This window comes from Pelodiscus sinensis, chromosome 1, assembly GCF_049634645.1.
Source record: "Pelodiscus sinensis isolate JC-2024 chromosome 1, ASM4963464v1, whole genome shotgun sequence".
In the NCBI taxonomy this organism is placed as follows: domain Eukaryota; kingdom Metazoa; phylum Chordata; order Testudines; family Trionychidae; genus Pelodiscus; species Pelodiscus sinensis.
Genome location: NC_134711.1, coordinates 301,196,436 through 301,216,956, shown reverse-complemented (window position 1 = coordinate 301,216,956; position 20,521 = coordinate 301,196,436). Strand labels below are relative to the sequence as shown.

Here is a 20,521-nt window from a genome sequence, read left to right as displayed (position 1 = left end):
CCCAAATCTCCTATTGTGCTCTACATTTGATCCACTTAACCAGGCCTGCTTGTTACAGTCCAGCACACAGCATCAGCACTGACAGGCTACAGCATGAATTAGAAGTGACAACCTGCTTCAGCTCAGCTAAGGGTAACCATATGGCAATTAAAGGAATTGACAGCAAGGTGTTCTGTGAATAGAAGTAACCACGGAATCTACATATACTAATGGAATTTGTAAAACAAAGATTCCTAGTGTATCAAAGTGCTGAACAGAGACGATTACTAGAAACACTATCCTCAGGACTATGGTGGAAATTCAGTTAAATCTTTTCTCTGTTATATTTCTCTGTGAGCTCAAGGGAAGGAAGCTTGCTGCTATTCCAGCTCTTGAGCCTATAACCTTCAAAGGGGAGGATCTGTCTCTCAGAGTTGCCAGTTCCTGGGATTTTATCACAAGTCTTGGGATACTTTGTTCTTCTTGAAGCTCCAACTCCCGAGTCCTGGTTCTGTGAGAACCTCAGCTTTCATTTTTTAAGACCTCATGGGTGCAGAGAAAAGACTGAAGATATGTTAACGCTAAAGGCTTAAAAGCAGAGGCAAATAGTAAGACTCAACAGTTATTTTTTTTAAATCTCACAACGTTTGAGGTGGAGGTGGGAGAGGCCTGGCTCATGATTTTTGAGTGTCTGGTGTTTGGCGTGGCCTGTGACAGTCCAGTTAACATTCTGGGCATCAAACCAGAAATTATGATAACATGTTATTTGCAATTCTTAATGTACAGAGCTTTGCTGGGGGCAGGAACATGAGGATTCTCAAAATGCTCAGCATGAGGTGTGTGCAAAGGCCTCCAGCACTAGTTAGAACAACCTAAGGATTACTGTACTGCACCCTGGCAGTAACAGCCCATGGGGCCATGATCCTTTTTAAATGCCCCTAGCATACCATTTTAAAATAGCTGTTACTCCTGTCTGTGCTTCTGGGACAGCACAGGGGGACTGGGGATAGACCAGGATCTGACCCAGAAACATTAGAACTGTCATAAGAACCAGCCATTTGCCATCATTTCCAGGGCTGTTTCAATAGTGTAGCAACCTGTTCACAGACACTGAATTTTACAGCTGGTCCCAGAGATTGCTGTGCAGTGGTCCCAGGGGTGGCTGGAGCAGTGGCAAAGGGGGTGGCTCCAAGGCCTGCTGGAGCAGCCCACATGTGGCCCATGACAATGGTGCCACCGGCCCTGCCCTGCACCTCTGTGCAGCAGCTCCTCCGATCTTCTACCTGCCCAGAATCCTGCCTCCCCACAGAGCAGTGTCTCACCAGCTGAGGTTTAGTCAAGTGGACAGGTCACAGGCCGTGACTCTCATGAAAAATACCCATGACTAAATTGTAGCCTTACTTTACTTAGGAGCTTTTACTGAGGTTATGTCTAGACTATGGGGGTGGTATCCCAGAAAAACTCCGCCATGTCCAGGGAACACGTCTGCACTTTTGACATTTTTTGTAAAAGAGCAGATGTGCTTTTTTGGAAGCCCCGTCTTCCATTTTATGAGGAAGACAGGCTCTTCCGAAAGAGGAGTTTTTTTCCAAAATTTGGCCCAGTGTGGATGGGCCAAATTTCGGAAAAGCTTCTTCCGACAAAACTATTTTTTTGCCATACCCCCACCATGAAAATAGTAAGCTTCCATAAATATGAATGTGTCTCAGCTACCTCCTGTTCTGTATTAAATTCAGGGGGTCAATTTCCTAAAACTTCCATTTACAACAATTTACGTACCTTTTCCCGATAAAACTCCATAGTCTAGACATAGCCCGAGGCTGCCTGTTTCAATTAAATTTTTCAGTTAAATGTTTCATAGTTTGAATTTTTAGGAAGGAAAAAGTTGAATGCAGAACCACAACATGGGTGATAACTTTCTAGGTGCTACTACTGATGACAAGGATATGGGGGAGGGAGGTAATTGAATATGAGACAGCAACATGATACAGTTGCAAAACAAAGGCTAATATCATTCTAGGTTGTATTAATAGGACTGTTGTACATAAGGCAGGACAAGGATGGTAATTTTCCTGCTCTACTTGTCACTGATGAGGTCTCAGCTGGATGACTGTGTCTAGTTCTATGCACCATATAGGAAAGATCTGAACAAACTGGAGAACATCCAGAGGACAGCAACACAAATGATAAAAAGTTTAGAAAACTTGACCTATGAGGAACAGTTTAAAAAACTGGGAGTGTTTAGTGTTAAGAAAAGAAGGCGGGGGAGGGGGGGCCTAAGGGGCGTAGGGTGGAGGGGATGGATCTGATTACAGTCTTAAATATGTTAATGATGCTTGTAAAAAGGACTGTGATCAATGGCTCTCCCAATCCACTGAAGGTAGAACAAGAATGCACTTAATCTGCAGCAAGGGAGCTTTGGGACAGGTATTAGAAAGCACTCTCTAACTGGAAAGTTCATTACACTCTGGACTAGGCTTCCAAGGGACATATAACCATCATCACTGGAAGTTTTAAAGAATAGGTTGGACTAATGCCCGTCATGGATGCTCTCGGTTTACTTGGTTTTGCCCCTATGCAGCACTCTGGACTGGACACCTCTCCAGGTCCCTTGCAGTCCTACATTTCTGTAACTCTGATTCTGCTTACTGGGAATCCTGGCCCCTTGCAATTGCAAAGATATTGATCTTTAGAAGGTAGAAAATCTCTCGATCCAGTTTTACATGGTTGGCGTATGAACATGGCAGAAACTGCTTCTTAGGCTCATCTCATGTATAAGCTGAACAAAGGACACCAAGTCCTATGCTAGGGATTTACACTGCTTGGAAGCGGCAGGGTGGCGTGTGTACATATGTGCACGTGGCACGCATCAGGAAAAGTGGTGCAACAACCTAGTCTTCAGTGTGTGTTGTATAGTGGTCTTTCCTTTTCCACAGTGTGCATTTAATGATCAGTTTGTCAGGCTCATAAAATCGATGGAGACATGACATAAAAGAAGATAATAAATGTTGGCCAGTATTCCAGCAGCACAATTTCAGGCACAGCTAGTCTCCACAGTACAGAGTTCTGATACCATGCAATGGTATGTGCGGCCAGCAACAGAGGGTTTACTAGTTTCCAAATCCAGCAGTAACATGTATGGGTTCATTGGGCTCTCAAGCCTGGTCAGTCCCCTTAGTACAGGGATGGGTAAGATCTGGCCCATGGGCTGAATCCAGCCCACCAAGCCTTCTGATCCAGCTCGCAGCCTGCCCTGCCGGGACCTTGGGGCAAGCTCTTTTTTTTGTTACAGCTTGAGGCTGTTCAAAATGTCTGGTGGCTCCCTCTAAGCACTGTGCACCCCTGGCAGTGTGGGGAGAGACTTTGTACACTGCCCCCACTCCCAAGCCAATCATCAAATCATCACAGCTCCCATTGGCCATTGGCACTCCTTCCTACATCCCTCCCCCAGGCCAGAAACATCTCCTGCACCCATAGCCCCTCCTCAACCCTGCAGCCCATTCCTCTTCCCCAGGTCACAACCCCCGCCTCCACCCAAACTCTCTCTCATACCCCACACCCTCTCCTGCACCTCAATACCCTACCCTGAGCTCCCTTCTGAAACCAACCTCCATCCCAGACCCCATATTCCCTCTATAGAAAAGTGCGGTCCTTGACCACTTGCCAAAATCTTGGCATGCCCCCCCCCCATCAAAAAGTATCGCCTACCCCTGCCTTAGTAGTAAGTGCCAGGAGCCTGAGACGTTGCTGAGTCTGTATCCCTTTATGCAGGACTGAGATTATTTTGCCAACTTCATAAAAAAGTTAGGGAAATACAACATAGTAAAAGCATTCTTATTGGTTAATAATTCAATCACACAATAGCATACTGCATAGAGTTGCAGGAGACACATTAAAGAAGCACTTGGGGTTTGTGAGCTGCAGTGCAAGTATCACTAACCTAGATAATGCTTAGTCCTGCACGGGGCACTAGAAAATCTCCCAAGGCCTCTTCCAGGCCTACACGTCTGTAGATCATTTTGCTAACCTGTTGTTCCATTAGAAGACACCAGATGGCAGTACATAGGAAATAAATGTTGTTGCCTCTCCCTAGGCAGATAACAGGACATTACTGAGGTGCACACTCTGTACCTGGATCTCAATAGCAGGATTAACTGTAGGAGATCTGGGGACAGAGTTTAGCAGTGTGATGATTGGCCAGCACTCAGGTATCTATTACCCCTCTTGTCCACAAAGTGAAATCTTTCTGGTTGAGAGCTGTGTCTAGAAGACAGGGAGGATCTTGTGTGGACAAGGCACAGGGGTTGCCAAACCTCCTTACCATAAAAGGGCTTGGCAGCACTTAGATCGGGGTGGGCAAGACAGCCTCTGTGGGCTGGATCTGGTTCACCAAGTGGGTTGATCCAGCCCACAGCTGCCCTGCCGCTCCCTTGCCCCCAGGCCAATGAGACATGGGGATGAGGGAGCGCATGAGGTCTCCACCCCACCCCACCCCCACCTCCCCCACCAGGGGCACACAGTACCAGAGGGAACTGCTTGCTGTTCAAAACAACTGGCAGCTCTCTCTAGGCACTGGGGCTATGTCTAGACTGCAAGCCTCTTTCGAAAGAGAGCGTCTAGACTGCACGTTGAACTTTCGAAAAAGCGGCTTGCTTTTTCGAAAGAAAGCATCCAGTGAGTCTGGATGCTCTCTTTCGAAGAAGCCCTATTTACATTGAAGAACGCCTTCTTTCGAAAGAGGAACTTTCGAAAGAAGGCGTTCTTCCTCGTAAATTGAGGTTTACCGCCATCGAAAGAAAAGCCGCGTTCTTTCGATTTAATTTCGAAAGAACGCGGCTTGAGTCTGGACGCAGGGGAAGTTTTTTCGGAAAAAACCCCTGAGTCTGGACACAGCCCCAGAGGCAGGGATAAAGACTTCATGCTCTCCTCAACCCCCAGACCAATCAAGATCTGTGTGCAGGGGAACATGGCAATTGTCATGGCTCTGCCTCTTCCGCCTGAGGCCCTGTCCCTTCAAGGGCAGCTCAAGGCCACTTCAGAAATTTGTGTGAAGTGCTCCCCGCTTCAAAAACTATTGCCCACCCCGACTTAGATGCATCTAAAGTCCATTTTGAATCCACTCACATGATTATATTGCATGTAGTGCCGAGAAACTCCAGCTGCCCGGGGTGCCTTGCTGCTCATTTCCTCCCAAATCCACCTCCAAGGTGTGGGAGTACATCACAGGAACCACGTACACTAATGTTGCCACAGACAGCATGAACTTGGGGAAAAAATGTGTCAGGGGAAACAAGCCAATAAAGAGTGTGGCTTCGCTTTTCCAGCCAAGTCCTTCTATCCCTGGGAAGCCCCATTCTCTATCTGTGCCCTGGGCTGAAAAATGAACTGGACAAATTTGTTGAGGACAAAGTCATCAATAGTCAAAATAGTTAGGGGGATGGCAGGCATGAATCACTCTAGAATTACTCTGTTCTGCACACTCACCCCAGAGCTCTGGTACTGGCCACTATCAGAGACATGGGAGCGATCTGGAGGGATCTGACCCAGTGTGACAGGTCTTATTTTCTTTCCCTGATTCCCACTGATACGCCAAGGACTTCTGTGGGATGAAGGACAGAGGGAAGGCAAGGCTGCAAAAGTGTCTCTTTTGTTTCTCCAACCAGTTTTTACTGAGATTGAGGGATGGTTTATCCTGTCCTCCCTAATAAGTGCTGCATTACAGGGGTTACTGTCTAATGACCAAGTGAGGGAGGGGGGTGATTACATTTTCTATGAGAGATGTGCTAGAAGTTGGAAGATGGCAAGTATGGTCACCTTATTGGATTTAAGTGATAATCCGCCATGGTTAGAATCACAATGACACTATAGTTGCTTAAGGGATTGTTTAACTTATGCATTAATGAATTCAGGAGCCTTTGCTGCGGAGATTGGAAGTGGAGGAAAACAGTGGGAGTGCAGTGAGAAGAGTAGGGAGAGACTTTGAGGGGCGCTTTATAAAAGTCAATCAGAATCACTAGCTGAGGTTCCTTTATTTGCATTTAGAATTTGATACCATCTCACATTCAAGTCTTGAGGCCTAGAGGTTGATTTTGAGGCTTCTACATGGAATGTCCTAAGACTCTGTTCCCAGTACTGGTGTTTCCAGAGTCGGAGAAGCATTATTAGCAACATTATATATTTAAGACACTTTATGAAAAGTGTTAGATTAAAGAAAATGAAGATTATGTGGTAGGGGTAAGTATCAAACTGCATCGTTAGCTGTTCTGTTGTAGCTTCTCTGATCTGGTTGCAGCTGTAGCTTGGTCAGTGGGTGATAGTGGTAAGAAGGTAGAAAGCTGAATTGTAATGTGTTATAAGATCTGAGGCCTTTTTCTGCAGAAAGCAGTGGCAGACATAGAGCTAAGGACAGGAACAGCCATGAGCTAAGAGTCATATCCTCACAATCCATCTAAATTGCATCAAAACAATGTAATATTGGGCTGTTGAGAAGGCTCTTCTGTCCTGATAAAAGCCAAGGACATCTGATAAAGATACAGATCTTAAGGTGTTTTAGAAAAGCTGTCTACATTCTGTCCGGCAGGGAATCATTTATCAACGTTGTGATTGTGAAATCTATACTTCTTTATTACTTTACCTTTATGGTCCCTGCTTCTCTAATGTTTATCTGTATTGTTTCTCTCTGGTTCTTTATTTCTGTTTGTTGCCTTACTAATTTTGCAAGATTATATCAACTAAGATGGATATGATTGGTTAAAGAGTTGTTTTGTAATGAGCAGGCTAGTTTTGGTGAAAAATTGTAGTACTTTAATTTTAAATGGTTGGTTAAGGGTTAGCTAAGTAGGATCCAAGTGCTCTGCATTGTGTATTAATGTGTGCAATTCAAACTAGACCCACGCAGATAAACAACCAGGAATTGGCTTTATTCTGTTAAAAAAAAAAAACTAAAACAGGATCACAATTCAGTAGCCCCTCCTTTCTCCATGCATCCTGCGTTCGGCTTCCAGCTCAGTCCCTGCTGAGACCCTGCTGAGGGCAGAGGGCACATCCTGGCAGGAACCAGGAAGTTCTCCCAACATGCTGCAGTTTGTAGTCCACAACTTGTAGTTCCCAGGACTGCTGTTGAAGCCCACTGGAGCTTGGGCTACACCAGTTTTAATTGTTCAGTAATTGCTCATTTAACATGTGCCTGCTTAACATGTTTTCGCGATAGCACGATTTTTTTTTAGGGAAGGTTTTTTGAATTACACGACCGTCCACGGCATAACGTGATTTCTCAAGCCGGCCCATTGCCGGTAGCTGTGTGGGCCTTCCCCCGCCTTTCTGCAAAGCGGCAGAGGGTTCGCCACTCGCCGTGCCGTTCCCCGGTGACCCCCCCTCGCTGGATGCAGTGCAGGTCCTGGCAGACCCATCCTAGGGGAATACTCCCAACCCAATCCCCCTCCCCTCTTCTCTCCTTCCCTTCCCTTCCCCAGAGCCAAACACCTCCCCTCCCTGCTGTAACCCTGTCCCCTTTCTCCCCCAACTTTATGTCCTGATCCCAACAGACACCACCGCTTGAAACACAACCCCCACCTTTTCCATTATTTTCAATGGGAAAATTGACCCCGCATAATACATTTTCACTTAACACGATCATTTTCTGAAACATATATATAGTGTTAAATGAGGAATTACTGTATATACTGGGGTCCAAAAAGAAGTTCTTTGGCACTAACTCTGGGGGACAGTCCGAGATCAGAGCTGCCAAACCTCAACACCCTGCTGGTCATAGGGCATGTCTACACAGCAGGGCAAAAGCTGGAATAAGCTACACAACTTCAGCTACATCAGTTGAAGTCAAAATAGCTTTTGGCACTGTCTACACATCAGGAAGTCGAAGGAAGAACGCTCTTCCTCTGACTTCCCTTACTCTTCATGAACCGAGGATTACCATGATTCGGAATAAGAAGTCCTCCAGCTCACCATTATTTTGAAATAATGGCTTGCTGTGTAGATGTGCTCTTCATTATTTCAGAATCATGTCAATTATTCCACTGTGTAGACAGTTATTCTGCTGTGTAGAAGCTGGAGTCTCAGACAATCTAATCTTGACTGGTTACCCAAAAAAGTTTGTCTGCTGTATTGGGAGTGGGGAGCATTGTATGCAGCGTGTGCGTTCTGTTTTGGTAACTCTTAATAAATAGAGGTTAAGGACATTACTATATAAGTCTCTTTCACTGATAAGAGTTCCTACAGACTTGCAGAAGGGTATTCCCTGAGCCTCATAGGTGCCTTTTGCTTCACACCCTAGCAATTGGGTAAGGGTGGGGCTGTTTAAATTAACAGGGTGATGCCAGGAGCCCACAGAAAAGTAAAGGTTGGGTGCCCTGAAGTGTGCGGGTGACAGTATCAACAGAGAACCTTAAAGCAGGGAGCAGACCTAGAAGTATAGGCGCACATCCTGGATGACTCTGGGGATAATAGGATCCCTCCATGGGAAAAGCTTTCACTCTGTGAAAAGACAGGTGTGCTTCATAAGATGACCCCAATTTCATTTTTAAATAAGAATTGCATATGGGCAGGTCCATATTCACTCAGTTCTCACAAGTCCCTGCCTTTCGTCATCTCAGAGGGGTAGCTGTGTGAGTCTAAGGGATTCAGAGTGAGCTGTGGTTCCTAAAGAGCTCTGGGAAAGCAGTGGCCTGGAAAGGCACATGAAGGTATAATCAGTAGCTCCTTTGAGACGCACAGGGCTGGGGACAGGAAGCTGAGAACTGCTGTATAAATATACAGGATTGTTCCCTGTGTAAGTCCTCCTGTATTACAGTCCAGTTCAGTTCTTCAAGGAACTGTTTTTGTGCCTACATGTTCCTTTTCCTCCCTCTACTTAAGAATGCTACAAAGACACAGTCTGATTGAAAGTGAGAGAACTGTAAAAGGAATTCTAAAGAGACCTGGGAGCCGAGGAGACTGCTAAAAAGCTGGGAGCTGGTGCAAGAGGGACTGTGTATGTCCTGATTTGCCTTCAGGGAATTAAGAGCTTATCCCTTCATGAATCTCAGAGGCCAGAACAGGAGCTGCATTGTGTGTCAGGAGGAAGGTGGAGATATTTATTACATGCAATCCCAGGAAAGCTGTTATACCTGAAAAAAGACTTGGTGTGTTCTAAGGGAAAGGGACTACAAATAATTTAGAGCCAAATCTCCTCAATATAGAACAGTGTAAAGTTCTTCCTGTCAGCTGTTAAAACTCGGTTTTAAAACAGCACCTTCCTTGTCCCATCCTTTGCTCTTAATAAACAATAAGTGGACCTATGCTAGCAGAAGATGCAGCAGCACCTGCCAGAAATGGGTAACACTATACATAAGAATGAATTTTGTCCTTAATGCTGCTGAGTGACACTGCTCCATTTCATGCCTCTTTCTGGGTATTTCTAGTATGTTGGATTCTAGTGGTGTTTGCAGTGTTACCTCCCCATGCCCAGATTTGCTGCAGTGCTGGAGTGGTGGAAGTGCTTTGTATCAGCCCTCCTCACTGTCATGGGTTTCCTTCAGAAACAGAGGAGAAACCAACACTGTTTTGGTGCCAGCTAATATTAAATCTTGAGCCCAAAGTTTTAAAACGTAGGAGGCTAAAGTTAGGAAGCCTGGGCTCCATTCACCATTTGCCTGCACCTTGTAGTGGAGTCATTCATCCCACAGCACAGTGGGTGTGAAATGGTGCACCTCTGTTCACAGATCTGTACAAGTGACACCTAACCACATAGGGCTGATACAACTTCACATCTTCTATATGCCATCACGTATCAGCAACGCTCCTCTGCCATGTATATTGGGCAAACCAGACAGTCTCTATGAAAAGGATGAATGGACACAAACAGACATCAGAAATGGTAACACACATAAACCGGTAGGGGAACATTTTAACCTGCCTGGTCACTCAGTCATGGATTTAAAAGTAGCCATTTTTCTACAAAGGAATTTCACTGACCAATTACAGAGCGAGTCTGCAGAACTGGAATTTATCTATAGATTTGACATCATTACTCTGGGCTTGAACAAAGTCATTAACCGGTTAGCACAGTACAAAGCCAATTTCTCCCACCTTTAACACCTGTATTTCCACATCAAAAGCTATGAATGGGACACATCCAGCCCTCTTAATTAGCCTCATTAACACAAATCCTACAATTAGCAGATACTTCTTCTGCTGTTTTTGTTTTATGCTGTTTATGTTGCTTCTCCTGTTTCTGTTATTTCCACTCCAATTCATCTGATGAAGTGGGTTTTATCCACAAAAGCTCATGATCCTTTATACAGAATGAACCTCTCTTAACTGGGATGCTCTGGTCCAGGAAGACCAGGGATGTTCCAGGATCAGAGAGTCCCATGGAGGGCTGGTGGCTGGGAGCAATGCAGCAGGGCTGGAACCCAGTAGTGGGGTTACTGCTCGGCGGCACACCTGAACTCCAGGAGGGGGGCTGCCCCACGGGGCTGTGAGCCCAGGAGCAAGGCTGTGCTTATAGTGATGGGGCTGCCATGGAGGGGCTGGGAGCCCTGCACAGAGGGGCTGGCGGAAGGGGAAATCTGGCTGGGAGGCTGGCAGTGAGGCCATGGCTGGCAGTGAGGCCAGGGCTACTTTTAAATCCATGAAGGGCTGGTGGCATTGGGGGCAAAAATGATCATCCCTGGTCTAGCAAAATCCCTCCTCAGGGATCAGTCAGGTCCCAAGGGTGCCAGACTGGGGAGGTCCAACCTGTGTTTTGCTTAGTCTTTAAGGTGCCACAGGAGACCACTGGTTTTTACAGTGTCAGATGAACACAGGAACCACAGTAGTGCGAGATGCCTGCTTTGCACTGCTCTCAAGAACTGCCTGAAGTGCAGGGCCACGGTGGCTGTATCCCCCTACGATCTTGTTTAGGTAAAGGCGGCAAATGCTTATTTGCAAGTGTTGGAACAACCACAAATTAAGATGAGCTGTTAAGTTATCCCTCTCTCTCTGGACTCCATGAAGTAACAACACTGCCATCAATAGGAGTGCATAGGTTCTCCGTGAGGACTCTGCAAGCTGCCTTCTGATCAAGCAGCTCTTGGTATAACAAAGTGTCATGCACAGCAGGGGGGTTGTGCTTTGATTTAGAGATGCTCTTACCTCTGGTAACAATTTAAGGTAGTTCTCCAGTTAATACAAGCCCTTCTCTGAGTGGCTGCAGACAGGTATTCCTGTCTGGCTTTGGCGCTCTGGGCACATTAGAGCCAGAGAGGTTTGCTTAGCAGTTCTCATCAAGGCACCCTCAAAGTGCTGCTGCTAGCACTGTCCCCCCTGCCCTCATTTCCTTCTGTCACCGACTCCAGCCTGAATCAGACCTTCCTGTGCAGGTTTTACCACACAGCTGAGCTTCTGTAAATAGTGCATTTCATTAGCAGTGCCCTTGTATTCATTTAGTTAATTAGTTAGTTACTGTTTCTTAGTACTTACCTGCTACTGTGCCCTCGCCATTTTAAGCACTATCCTTCATGTGGAGTAGCTGTTCTCAATAATGACACCCTCCCCCCACCCACAGATGCTCGGTGCTTGTTGAGCCTAGAAGAGAGGCATATTAAAGACCTGTTCCATTTGCTGCTCATTTAAGAGGATGCATGCTAGAAACAAGGAATAAGCCACACATGGAACAAGTCACAAGGCCACTGTTGGTCCCTGGGCTTTTCTTAGGTTGCTGTCCTTCTAGATACAGAATTCCGGCAGACCATCATGCTCAAACTCTTCTCCATGCAAAAGAGCAGACTGTTTTCCTTCCTCTGGTCTTCCAAGAAAGAATGCTCTAAGACCAGTCAGAGACATTCCATGGCTCAGTCTTCAGGATGCCTACTTACATGTGCTAATTTTTCCACACAATGGGAAGTGTCCGAGATTCAGAGTGGCAGTTGAACATTATTAATACACAGTTCTCCCTTTTTGGCTTGTCATCCATCCCCACATTTACCAAATGGATGACAGTACTTGCAGCCTGTGATAGGTTGGATCATAGAAATGTCTTTGATGGACAAGCAGTCGGATAGTACAACTGAGCCCATCTACCTGCCCTCTAGGGCACTTCATCATCCTGTCCTGCTGGGCCAGGATCTCTGGTCTTCCCCAGCAAATGCACAGAACTGGGGTAACAGCCCCCCAGGAGAGTAACAAAGACATTGAGAACAGCTCAGGTCTAGGAGGGTTCATTTACAGGAAGTTGACAGCACCCAGGAGCACAGCCCTAATGGGATCCAAACCACAAATAAATCCATCCTACTCTGTATCAGTTTTAGACAGTGAAAGCTCTAAGAGTTCTCTCCCTTTTCAGTGAAAGAGATATGCACTGCTGGTGTCCCCCCACCCCTATAACAATTATTTACCCTGGGTCTGTTAATAAACAAAAAGGGGTTTTATTAAGTAGGAAAAGTAGGATTTAATTGGTTGCAAATGATGACAGGCAGATCAAAGTAAACTACTAAGCTAAAATAAACAAAGTACACACTAATACACTAAGAGGAGTTGTTACAAATCATAGTTCTTACCTTAGTCCTTATTTCAGGCACAGTTCTTCAGACCAGAACTGATCTTTTATTCTGATCTGGATCTAACAACGTAAGGTTATTCCCTCATTAAAGTTCTTTTCTTTCCAGGTCCTTGCATGTGTTTTCTTGAATGGGGAGCAGTCTGTGAAACCAGATGAAGACAATCATTGTTTGCTTCCCATTCCTGAAATAGAATTTCCCCGGGACAGAAAGTATTTGATCCATTCTTTCCACCCCAGTGGAAGAGTGCAAAATTCAAGATGGATTTCAGCACCAGTTGGCACGGTCACCTGTCTTTGTAGGACCAATCCCAGTTTAGGCTTACTAGAAAAACAAGACTAATCACAGATTATTGTCTTGAGCACCAGGCCATTAAGTTCCTTAAGTATCACTGTTGATTTTCACTGGAAGACCTAGATTAATAAACAGGCTTCTACTTCATATTATACTTCATATCTGAAAAAAAAATCCTCTATCACATCCAGTTCATGCTCTAACTCTTCAATTAGCTGGCACTGATTTTAAACAAAGGAAAGTCAATATTAATTCCAATACAAAAACCAAATTAATTGGGTCCTTACCTAGATTCTGAGTTTGATCACTTTTCTGTCAAACAAGTGATTTCAAACCATTTGTCGCCTATGTCTGTTCCTCCTGCCTCAACCTTTAAGTGCAGTCTATGCATACCTGAAGTTGTTAGGTCATGTGGACGCATACACTCGTGTAGTCCAGCATGCAAGATTGTGCCTTTGTCCTCTTCAAAGCTGGTTTCAGTTAGTTTATTCTTCTGAACAGTTGGTTGTTCACCAGTCTAGTGTCACTGGTAATCCTGGAGTCCTTAGTGTTGGAAGATCAGATCAATGCATGCAAGGTTTTTCCCTTGGCCTATCCTTCACTGACCAAGACTATAATTACAGATGCCTCCACGGTAGGCTGGAGACACATCTGGGCACTTCTAAGTAATGTTCTGGCATGCTGTGTGCATGTTCACCTGAATGGGTTTTAGTTCTTCATTCCCTGGTCTGTCTGAGAGTTTGTGTGACTGAAGGCTGAGGGAATTAGAGGCTTTTGCGTACAATGTAAAGAAGTAAGAAGAGCAGGAGCATCTCAGCAAGTGGACGGAGAAAGAACTTGAAGGAACAGAACAGGAGCCAGTCAGAATCAGCAGATGAAATCCTTTCCAGACCATGTTCCCATAATTGCAGGAGTCTCACTAGAATGAGGCTGATGTTAAGAGAAAAGTAAATACACAGAAAGAAACACTTAGGAAGTGAAACTACAAGCCTGGCATCGTGCTGCTCTGGCTTCAAGAATTAAGAGCTGATCTCTGTCCTGACACTCAGACTGTCTTCTCTTACCAGTTTAAACTGCTGTTGCTGCAGCACAGCCATGGCAGTGCTTTAGACTGAAAGTGTGGCCATGGGTCTCCCAGCGCTCTGTGTAAACCACCTTTGTGAGGGGAATAGCTAACAACCCAGGGAGCATGACTCTCAGTACTGTAGCCTGGTGCTTTACAGCCTTGTATCTTGCTGTGCTTAGAGGAGGGACATTTTTTCACACCCTGATCCAGAAAGTTACAGTGCTGTAAAGTGCCCTTGTAGACTTGGCCTCAGAGACTGGAGTTGTTCGAACTGTACTGTATGTGAATTAACCAGGGGAATTTACACACATTTGTATTCTGTGTGTGCTGGTCAGGAAATGTATTATATCTGAACAAAACATGGGGCCAATCCAAGCTAAAAACATTAAACACAACGTAGTCTACATATTTGTAAGTGCCATTGATTATTCTTGTTTACACTTCTTTTATAGTTATTCAAGTTTATTTTAAGATGGTTCATTACTTGTCTGGACATTTGCATTTAATTAACAAAGAACAGATGAGTATTACAACCTGCTAAATTTCAAACAGCAAAAACAGTGATAAACTAGTAAGATCTGTTGCAGGAGACTTTAAAAAAAAAAGCAAATGATGGCAAATAATAATAAAACAGCTAATCTTGCATGGAAGTTTTAAGTAGCTATTCCCAAGATAATCACCCAGACACTAAGGCTATGTCTACACTGCGCTGTTTTTGCGCAAGAAATATGCAAATGAGGCTAAGCATGGAATATCGCCGAGCTTCATTTGCATACTTAATGAGCAGCCGCTTTTTGTGCAAGAGGCTTTTGAGCAAAAAGGAGCCATCTACACTGCTCCTTCTTGCGCAAAAAAGCCCTCTTGCACAAGAGCTGTTTTTCCAGAAAAAAAGCAGAAAAACGGCTCTTGCGCAAGAGGGTTTTTTTGCGCAAGAAGGAGCAGTGTAGATGGCTCCTTTTTGTGCAAAAGCCTCTTGTGCAAAAAGCAGATGCTCATTAATTATGCAAATGAGGTGTGGCGATATGCCACGCTTGGCCTCATTTGCATATTTCTTGCACAAAACCAGCGCAGTGTAGACATAGCCAAATAGTCCTAAGACATGTTCTGTGAATGTTTTTTTAGGATTAGGACGTGTCTATACTACAAGTTAATATCAGTGCAGCTACTGCACTTCTGGTGAAGATGTGCTATGCCCATGAGAGAGAGCTCACCCGTTAGCTTAATAACTCCACTTCCATGAGAGGCAGAAGGTATGTTGAGTGGAGAAGCCCTCCCACCAACAGAACTGTCTACACAGGGGAATTAGGGTCAATATAATTAGGGTCAATATAATTATGTTAATCAGGTTTGTGGGTTTTACACACTCTGGGGGACGTATTTATTCCTCAGTGAGGCTATGTCTACACAGCAGTGTTATTTCTGAATAACTAACATTATTCACAGCATTATTCTGAAATAATGGCAAGCTGGAGGACGTCTTACTTCAACTCCTGTTGCCCTCATTTCACAAGGAGTAAGGGAAGTCAAAGGAGGAGTGTTCTTCCTTCGACTTCCTGCAGTTCAGACAGTGCCAAAAGCCGAGTTAAGGTACTTCGACTTCAGTTACACAGGTAATGTAGCTTAAGTTGTGTATCTTAACTCGACTTTGTCCTGTAGTGTAGACATACCCTAAGCGTGTAGCGTAGACCTGGGCTTGGTATCCTACATTTTAGGATTTTTTTGACTTCTGAGAGTGCCAATCCCCAAACCTACTGGATTGTTTCACAGTAACTATATTATAATTCACAAATGACCACCATCCAGCAATGAGAAAACTCAAACAGAAAAAATCTTGTCAATTTTTTGTACTTCCTAATAAATTTCACAGTATAACAAATGGAATGACATCTTTCCTTGAGGCATAAACCTTCAGAGGAAATACTGTGACCTTAAAATATTGGAAAACTTCATAGGAAAATCAAACTTTAAATAATAAGTATTTTAAATGATCATCCACTTGAAACAAGATGTGCCTATAAAAAAGATTGTATGTGCATGTGCATTGCTTTCCAAGATTAACTGGTTTGAGCACAACCGTATTACTGCACTGTACAGTGCCAGATTGTTTGTGTTTAATAAGGACCAGAACCAATTCTCATTACTGGACAGTCAATAGAAAGACTCTCCTTAGTTCTTGGATCAAGTCCTTAAATAAACACTAATAATAAATTGACATAAGTACCTAGCTTATGTGTCAAAAAACCACCTCATCTCTCTATTGCTTTCCTCTGGCTGGTCTGGCATTCAGCTAGTGTAGGAGACTGCATATCCAATTTCTTGTGCTCCATTCTGGATTTCATAATCTACAGTTCAATTTATGCACCCTGTGGCTCATATCTTGCTCCAAATCTGTTTCCAGTTCCAGCTGATTTTACTATGTTCCATAACCAGATGGATGAAGTGGTGTTTATGAAAAGCATGATCACAGAAAAAAATATATCGGGCAATGTCATGATCTTATTCTGCCCATACACTTTCCTCTGAAATCAACAGGAGTTGCATACATGGCTCATGTGCACGATATGGGCTTATATCTGATCAGTTTACCCAGGAACCATCATTTCATTCTGTTTGTAGTCACTGTGCTCACAAAAGCCCTGAAAGGAATGAATCTGCTGCCATAGATTTGTCCAGCCACGACTGCATGCAAAAGCTGGGTTGACATCAAGAGCGGCAGTTCTGAATAGGGATGAAAAACTGCAACCATTTAAATGGTTAACCAATAAGCATCAGCTTACTGGTTTCTGTTATGGTCACATGCCAGCTGCCGGCTCCCTTCCCGGAGAGTTGGCTGTCCCCCCACGCTGCGGGCTCTGCTGTATAAAAGTTATATGGCAGAGCCTGCAGCGTGTGTAACTGCTAGAATTTTTAGCGGTTACACAGTTACCTTTTAAATGATTGTTTACAGCCCTACTTCTGGCAGTCATCACTAGAATACTCTGCTGCCCAGGTAAGGCCCTGTGTATTCTATGGCAGGCAGGGCCTATGTTCTGCAGCAAGGCCCCTGTGTTTCTATAGCACCCAGGTGCTGAAATCTGCAGAAAACTGGAAACTGTTCTAAAGGAACCAGATATTACAGTGATGGGCACCACATAGGCCCCTAGCTAGATACACAGAAATTCAGTGGTAGAGGCATATAAAACCCAGATGGAGATGCTTATTGAATGACCTGTGGAATGACACAATCAGAACATGTTCCTTGCATGCTAAGTTTGCTATTCACTGTATTTTATGCAGCTCCCCAATTTTCAGCGTGCCCACAGCTTTTTGTGATGATACCGTGTGGCGGAGTGTACCTACCCTGCACCAGTCTTGAAAGGGTTAACTGTACTTTACAGGCTGAGGAAGCCCCACCTTTCCAACTATGCTGGGCATGCACAGCCTGTGGAGGCAGAGTATTAAAGGAAGCAGCCCAACTCAGCCTGGGAAGGATGCAGACTGCAGGCTTTTTCCATGGAGCTGCTACAGGCTCTGCCTCCAGAGCCACAACACAGAGTCCCAGATGGATTCCAGGCCGCCTGATAACACTGGAGAAGAGTCCACGCCAGCAGGAGCTATGTCGCCAGAGAGCCGCAGAAACCTGGGAGAACCATGGAGCATCACTGAGGGAGGAAGGATAAGAAGCAGCCCAGAGGATTTAGACTCGTCTCTGGTCAGTGAATTGGGGAACCTGTCAATGGGCGGATCCCTGTTGACTCAGTAGTGAGCATTCCCACCTCTGCCAGGGCCCTGGGTGAGACTTGGAGATGTAGGAAGGGCCTGAGTCTCCCTACCCTGGGCATCATGTACCCCTGAGTGGTGCCTTTCTTCCACGACAGACCAATAGACTGCACAATTCCACAGAGTAAGGTGACTTTATTGATTGTAGTCCTTAAGCCATGCTGCCCTGAATGGAAGGGTGACCTTATTGCTGCCTACCACTAGGCCATACTACCATGTTTTATAATACATCAGCATAAGAACTAACTGGTTGAGATGCAGCCTTTCCCCTTCTTTTGGACTACTCATGATCTGACCCCCCATGATGGGATGTACCTACCCCACGGTGCAGTGCGTAACTGCATTATGAAAGCTATCAGCAGGCGAGATGGAGGTTTTAGCAAAGGGGGCAGTTGGAACATTTGGCTTTAGAAAGCTGTACAAGGAGGTTTGGCATCCAGAAGTCAGTGTACACTTTCACCTAGCACAACTGGGGTTAGGAGAGGGACACCTGACTGCATTTGAAATTCTCTTTAAGACTCTCTTAATCTTAAAAACATAGCCAAGTCCAGCCTCCCTTGTCCAGCACCCTCGGGACCACAGTGGTCCTGAATCACAGAGTTTGCCGGACAAGGGGAGGTCATGGCTCCCTCCCTATCCAGGTGTAGAACTCTCTTCCCAGCTGGGGCTGCACTCCCTGTCGCTCGGTACTGCCTCCAGCCTCCCCACCCTGCCAACCCAGGCTGGGGCTGTGTCCCGCACCGTGCCAGCCCTGGGCAGGGGCTGGCCCCCTTCCCTCCAACCGTGGCCAGGGCTGCACCCCCAATGGAGCTGGCCCGGGCTGCGTGCCTGGCTGCCAGCCCCACTGTCTCCAGCCCTGGCCAGGGCTGCAATCTCCGCCGCCAGCCCCAGCCAGGACTGTGCTCCTGACTGCTGGTCCTGCTGCCTCCAGCCCCAACAGGGGCTGCTCTCCCCCACTGTACAGCCCTGACCGAGGCTGTGTTTTACACTGCGCCAGCCCCAGCCGGAGCTGCGCTCTCCACCTCGCCAGCTTCAGTGAGGCTGCTTTCCTGGCCACTGCCCCCCCCCCCACCTCTAGCCCCACCTGGGGCTGCCCTCCTTGCTGCCAGCTAGCCCTGACCAGTGCTGTGGTCCCCACCATGCTAGCCCAGCTCAGGCTGCACTTCTGAAAGTGGGCAGCTGGGGCTCTGTGGTCCAGCAATATCCATGGTCCTGCTGGACCATGGATGTTTCCAGACTAGAGAGTCTCACATTTTAGAGGTTCAACCTATACTGAATCAATTCTAAAGTGGGGCCAGAGATCACAGACGATAAGAAATCTAAAATGTGTTCCACCAGAAACAGTATGGCTACGTCTAGACTGGCATGATTTTCCGCAAATGCTTTTAACGGAAAAGCTTTCAGTTAAAAGTATTTGCAGAAAAGAGCATCTAGATTGGCACGGACGCTTTTCCGCAAAAGTACTTTTTGCGGAAAAGTGTCCGTGCCAATCTAGACATGGTTTTGCGCAAGAAATCCCAGATCGCCATTTTCGCGATCGGGGCTTTTTTGCGCAAAACAATACCGCATTGTCTACACTGGCCCTCTTGCGCAAAAGCATTTGCCCAAGAGGGCTTTTGCCTGAACGGGAGCAGCATAGTATTTCCGCAAGAACACTGACAATCTTACATGATTGTCAGTGTTCTTGCACAAATTCAAGCGGCCAGTGTAGACAGCTGCTTTTGTGGAAAAACTTGCCAGTCTAGATGCAGCCCAAGTTAGCTAATTCCTAAATCGCTTTCCAAAGTATTGCACACACAACTATTTGCTAAAATTTGGTTTTACAAATCATTAAGATATTCCTATCAGACTACTGGGAAGAATCAGTATTGATGCACTTTATAGAACCCGTCCTTTTAGCTACAAGGAGGCTGTATGGATGGCACCTTTGGAGGAATGCTGAGCTGTACAATGTGGAAGGGATAAAAATTCCTCAGAAGTAAAGGCAGATTGCAGTTTTACATAAATTGGAGAACGTTCATTGACCACTCAGATTCCACTGCCAACACACTTCTACACTTTATGCATGAGCTCCGCCTTATTGGCCAACAATTTCTGTTGGAACCATGATTGCAACCAGAAGCCTTCTTGCCCTTACTTCTACCCCACATGAGGGTCTAAAGCGGGGGTGGGGAACCTCTGGCCCGAGGGCTGGATCCGTCCCCTGAGGTTTAGGGCTCCCCTTCCCCCAGTATTGGGGAGTCTGTGCTTCTCACTTATACGCAGCCCTTGACTGATTTTTCTGTGGGTCAGTGGCCCCTGTCCCCAAAAAGGTTCTCCACCCCTGACCTAAATGGTGGAGCAGGCCAGGCTGCTTCTCAGTTCTGTCTTGTATCTATACACATGCACATTTGGACAATATATTTAGGGTAGTGTTCTCTCTTTTTGAATGCTTGTTGGCTTCCTTGACTTTTGTGGCATCAGGATTTAGATGGGGTTCAAATTCCCTGGGGTTCAAAACTGGTCCCCCCTGCAATGCAGTTAATCCACTCAGTTGATGGGCACATGAGATGCCTCTTTTCCATGGAATGAGGAACATCTGTGCTATATGCTTCCTCTGTAGTTTCATTCCTAACAGGACTCAGAAGGTGAGGGAGCCCCACCTAAATACTTTCTTCTGGAGCCTTCTGTGAGGGCCTCCTCAGAATCAGATCAAAAAGGGACTACCATGCCTGCCCAAATTCTCAGCTAGTGCTCCTGTAAACTGTGGCTCAAATGTGAGCTCATTCTTCAAAGAATCATAGAAGTATAAATCTGGAAGGGACCTTGAGAAGCCATAAATTCCAGTCCCTACTCTTGGAACCACGAGGTGTACCAGTAGTTCGGAATAGGAAGCCTAGTTCGAACTACC

The 20,521-nt window shown here is 45.7% G+C and overlaps 1 long non-coding RNA gene across 1 annotated transcript in view; it reads left to right on the top strand.

The window, feature by feature from the left end:
* Positions 1–19,001, top strand: part of LOC142827147 (uncharacterized) — a 36,962-nt gene extending 17,961 nt beyond the window's left edge. Inside the window, exon 3 of the long non-coding RNA XR_012901605.1 lies at positions 17,250–19,001. This is a non-coding gene — a long non-coding RNA (uncharacterized LOC142827147). The remainder of the gene's footprint in view (positions 1–17,249) is intronic.
* The last annotated feature ends 1,520 nt before the right edge of the window (positions 19,002–20,521 follow it).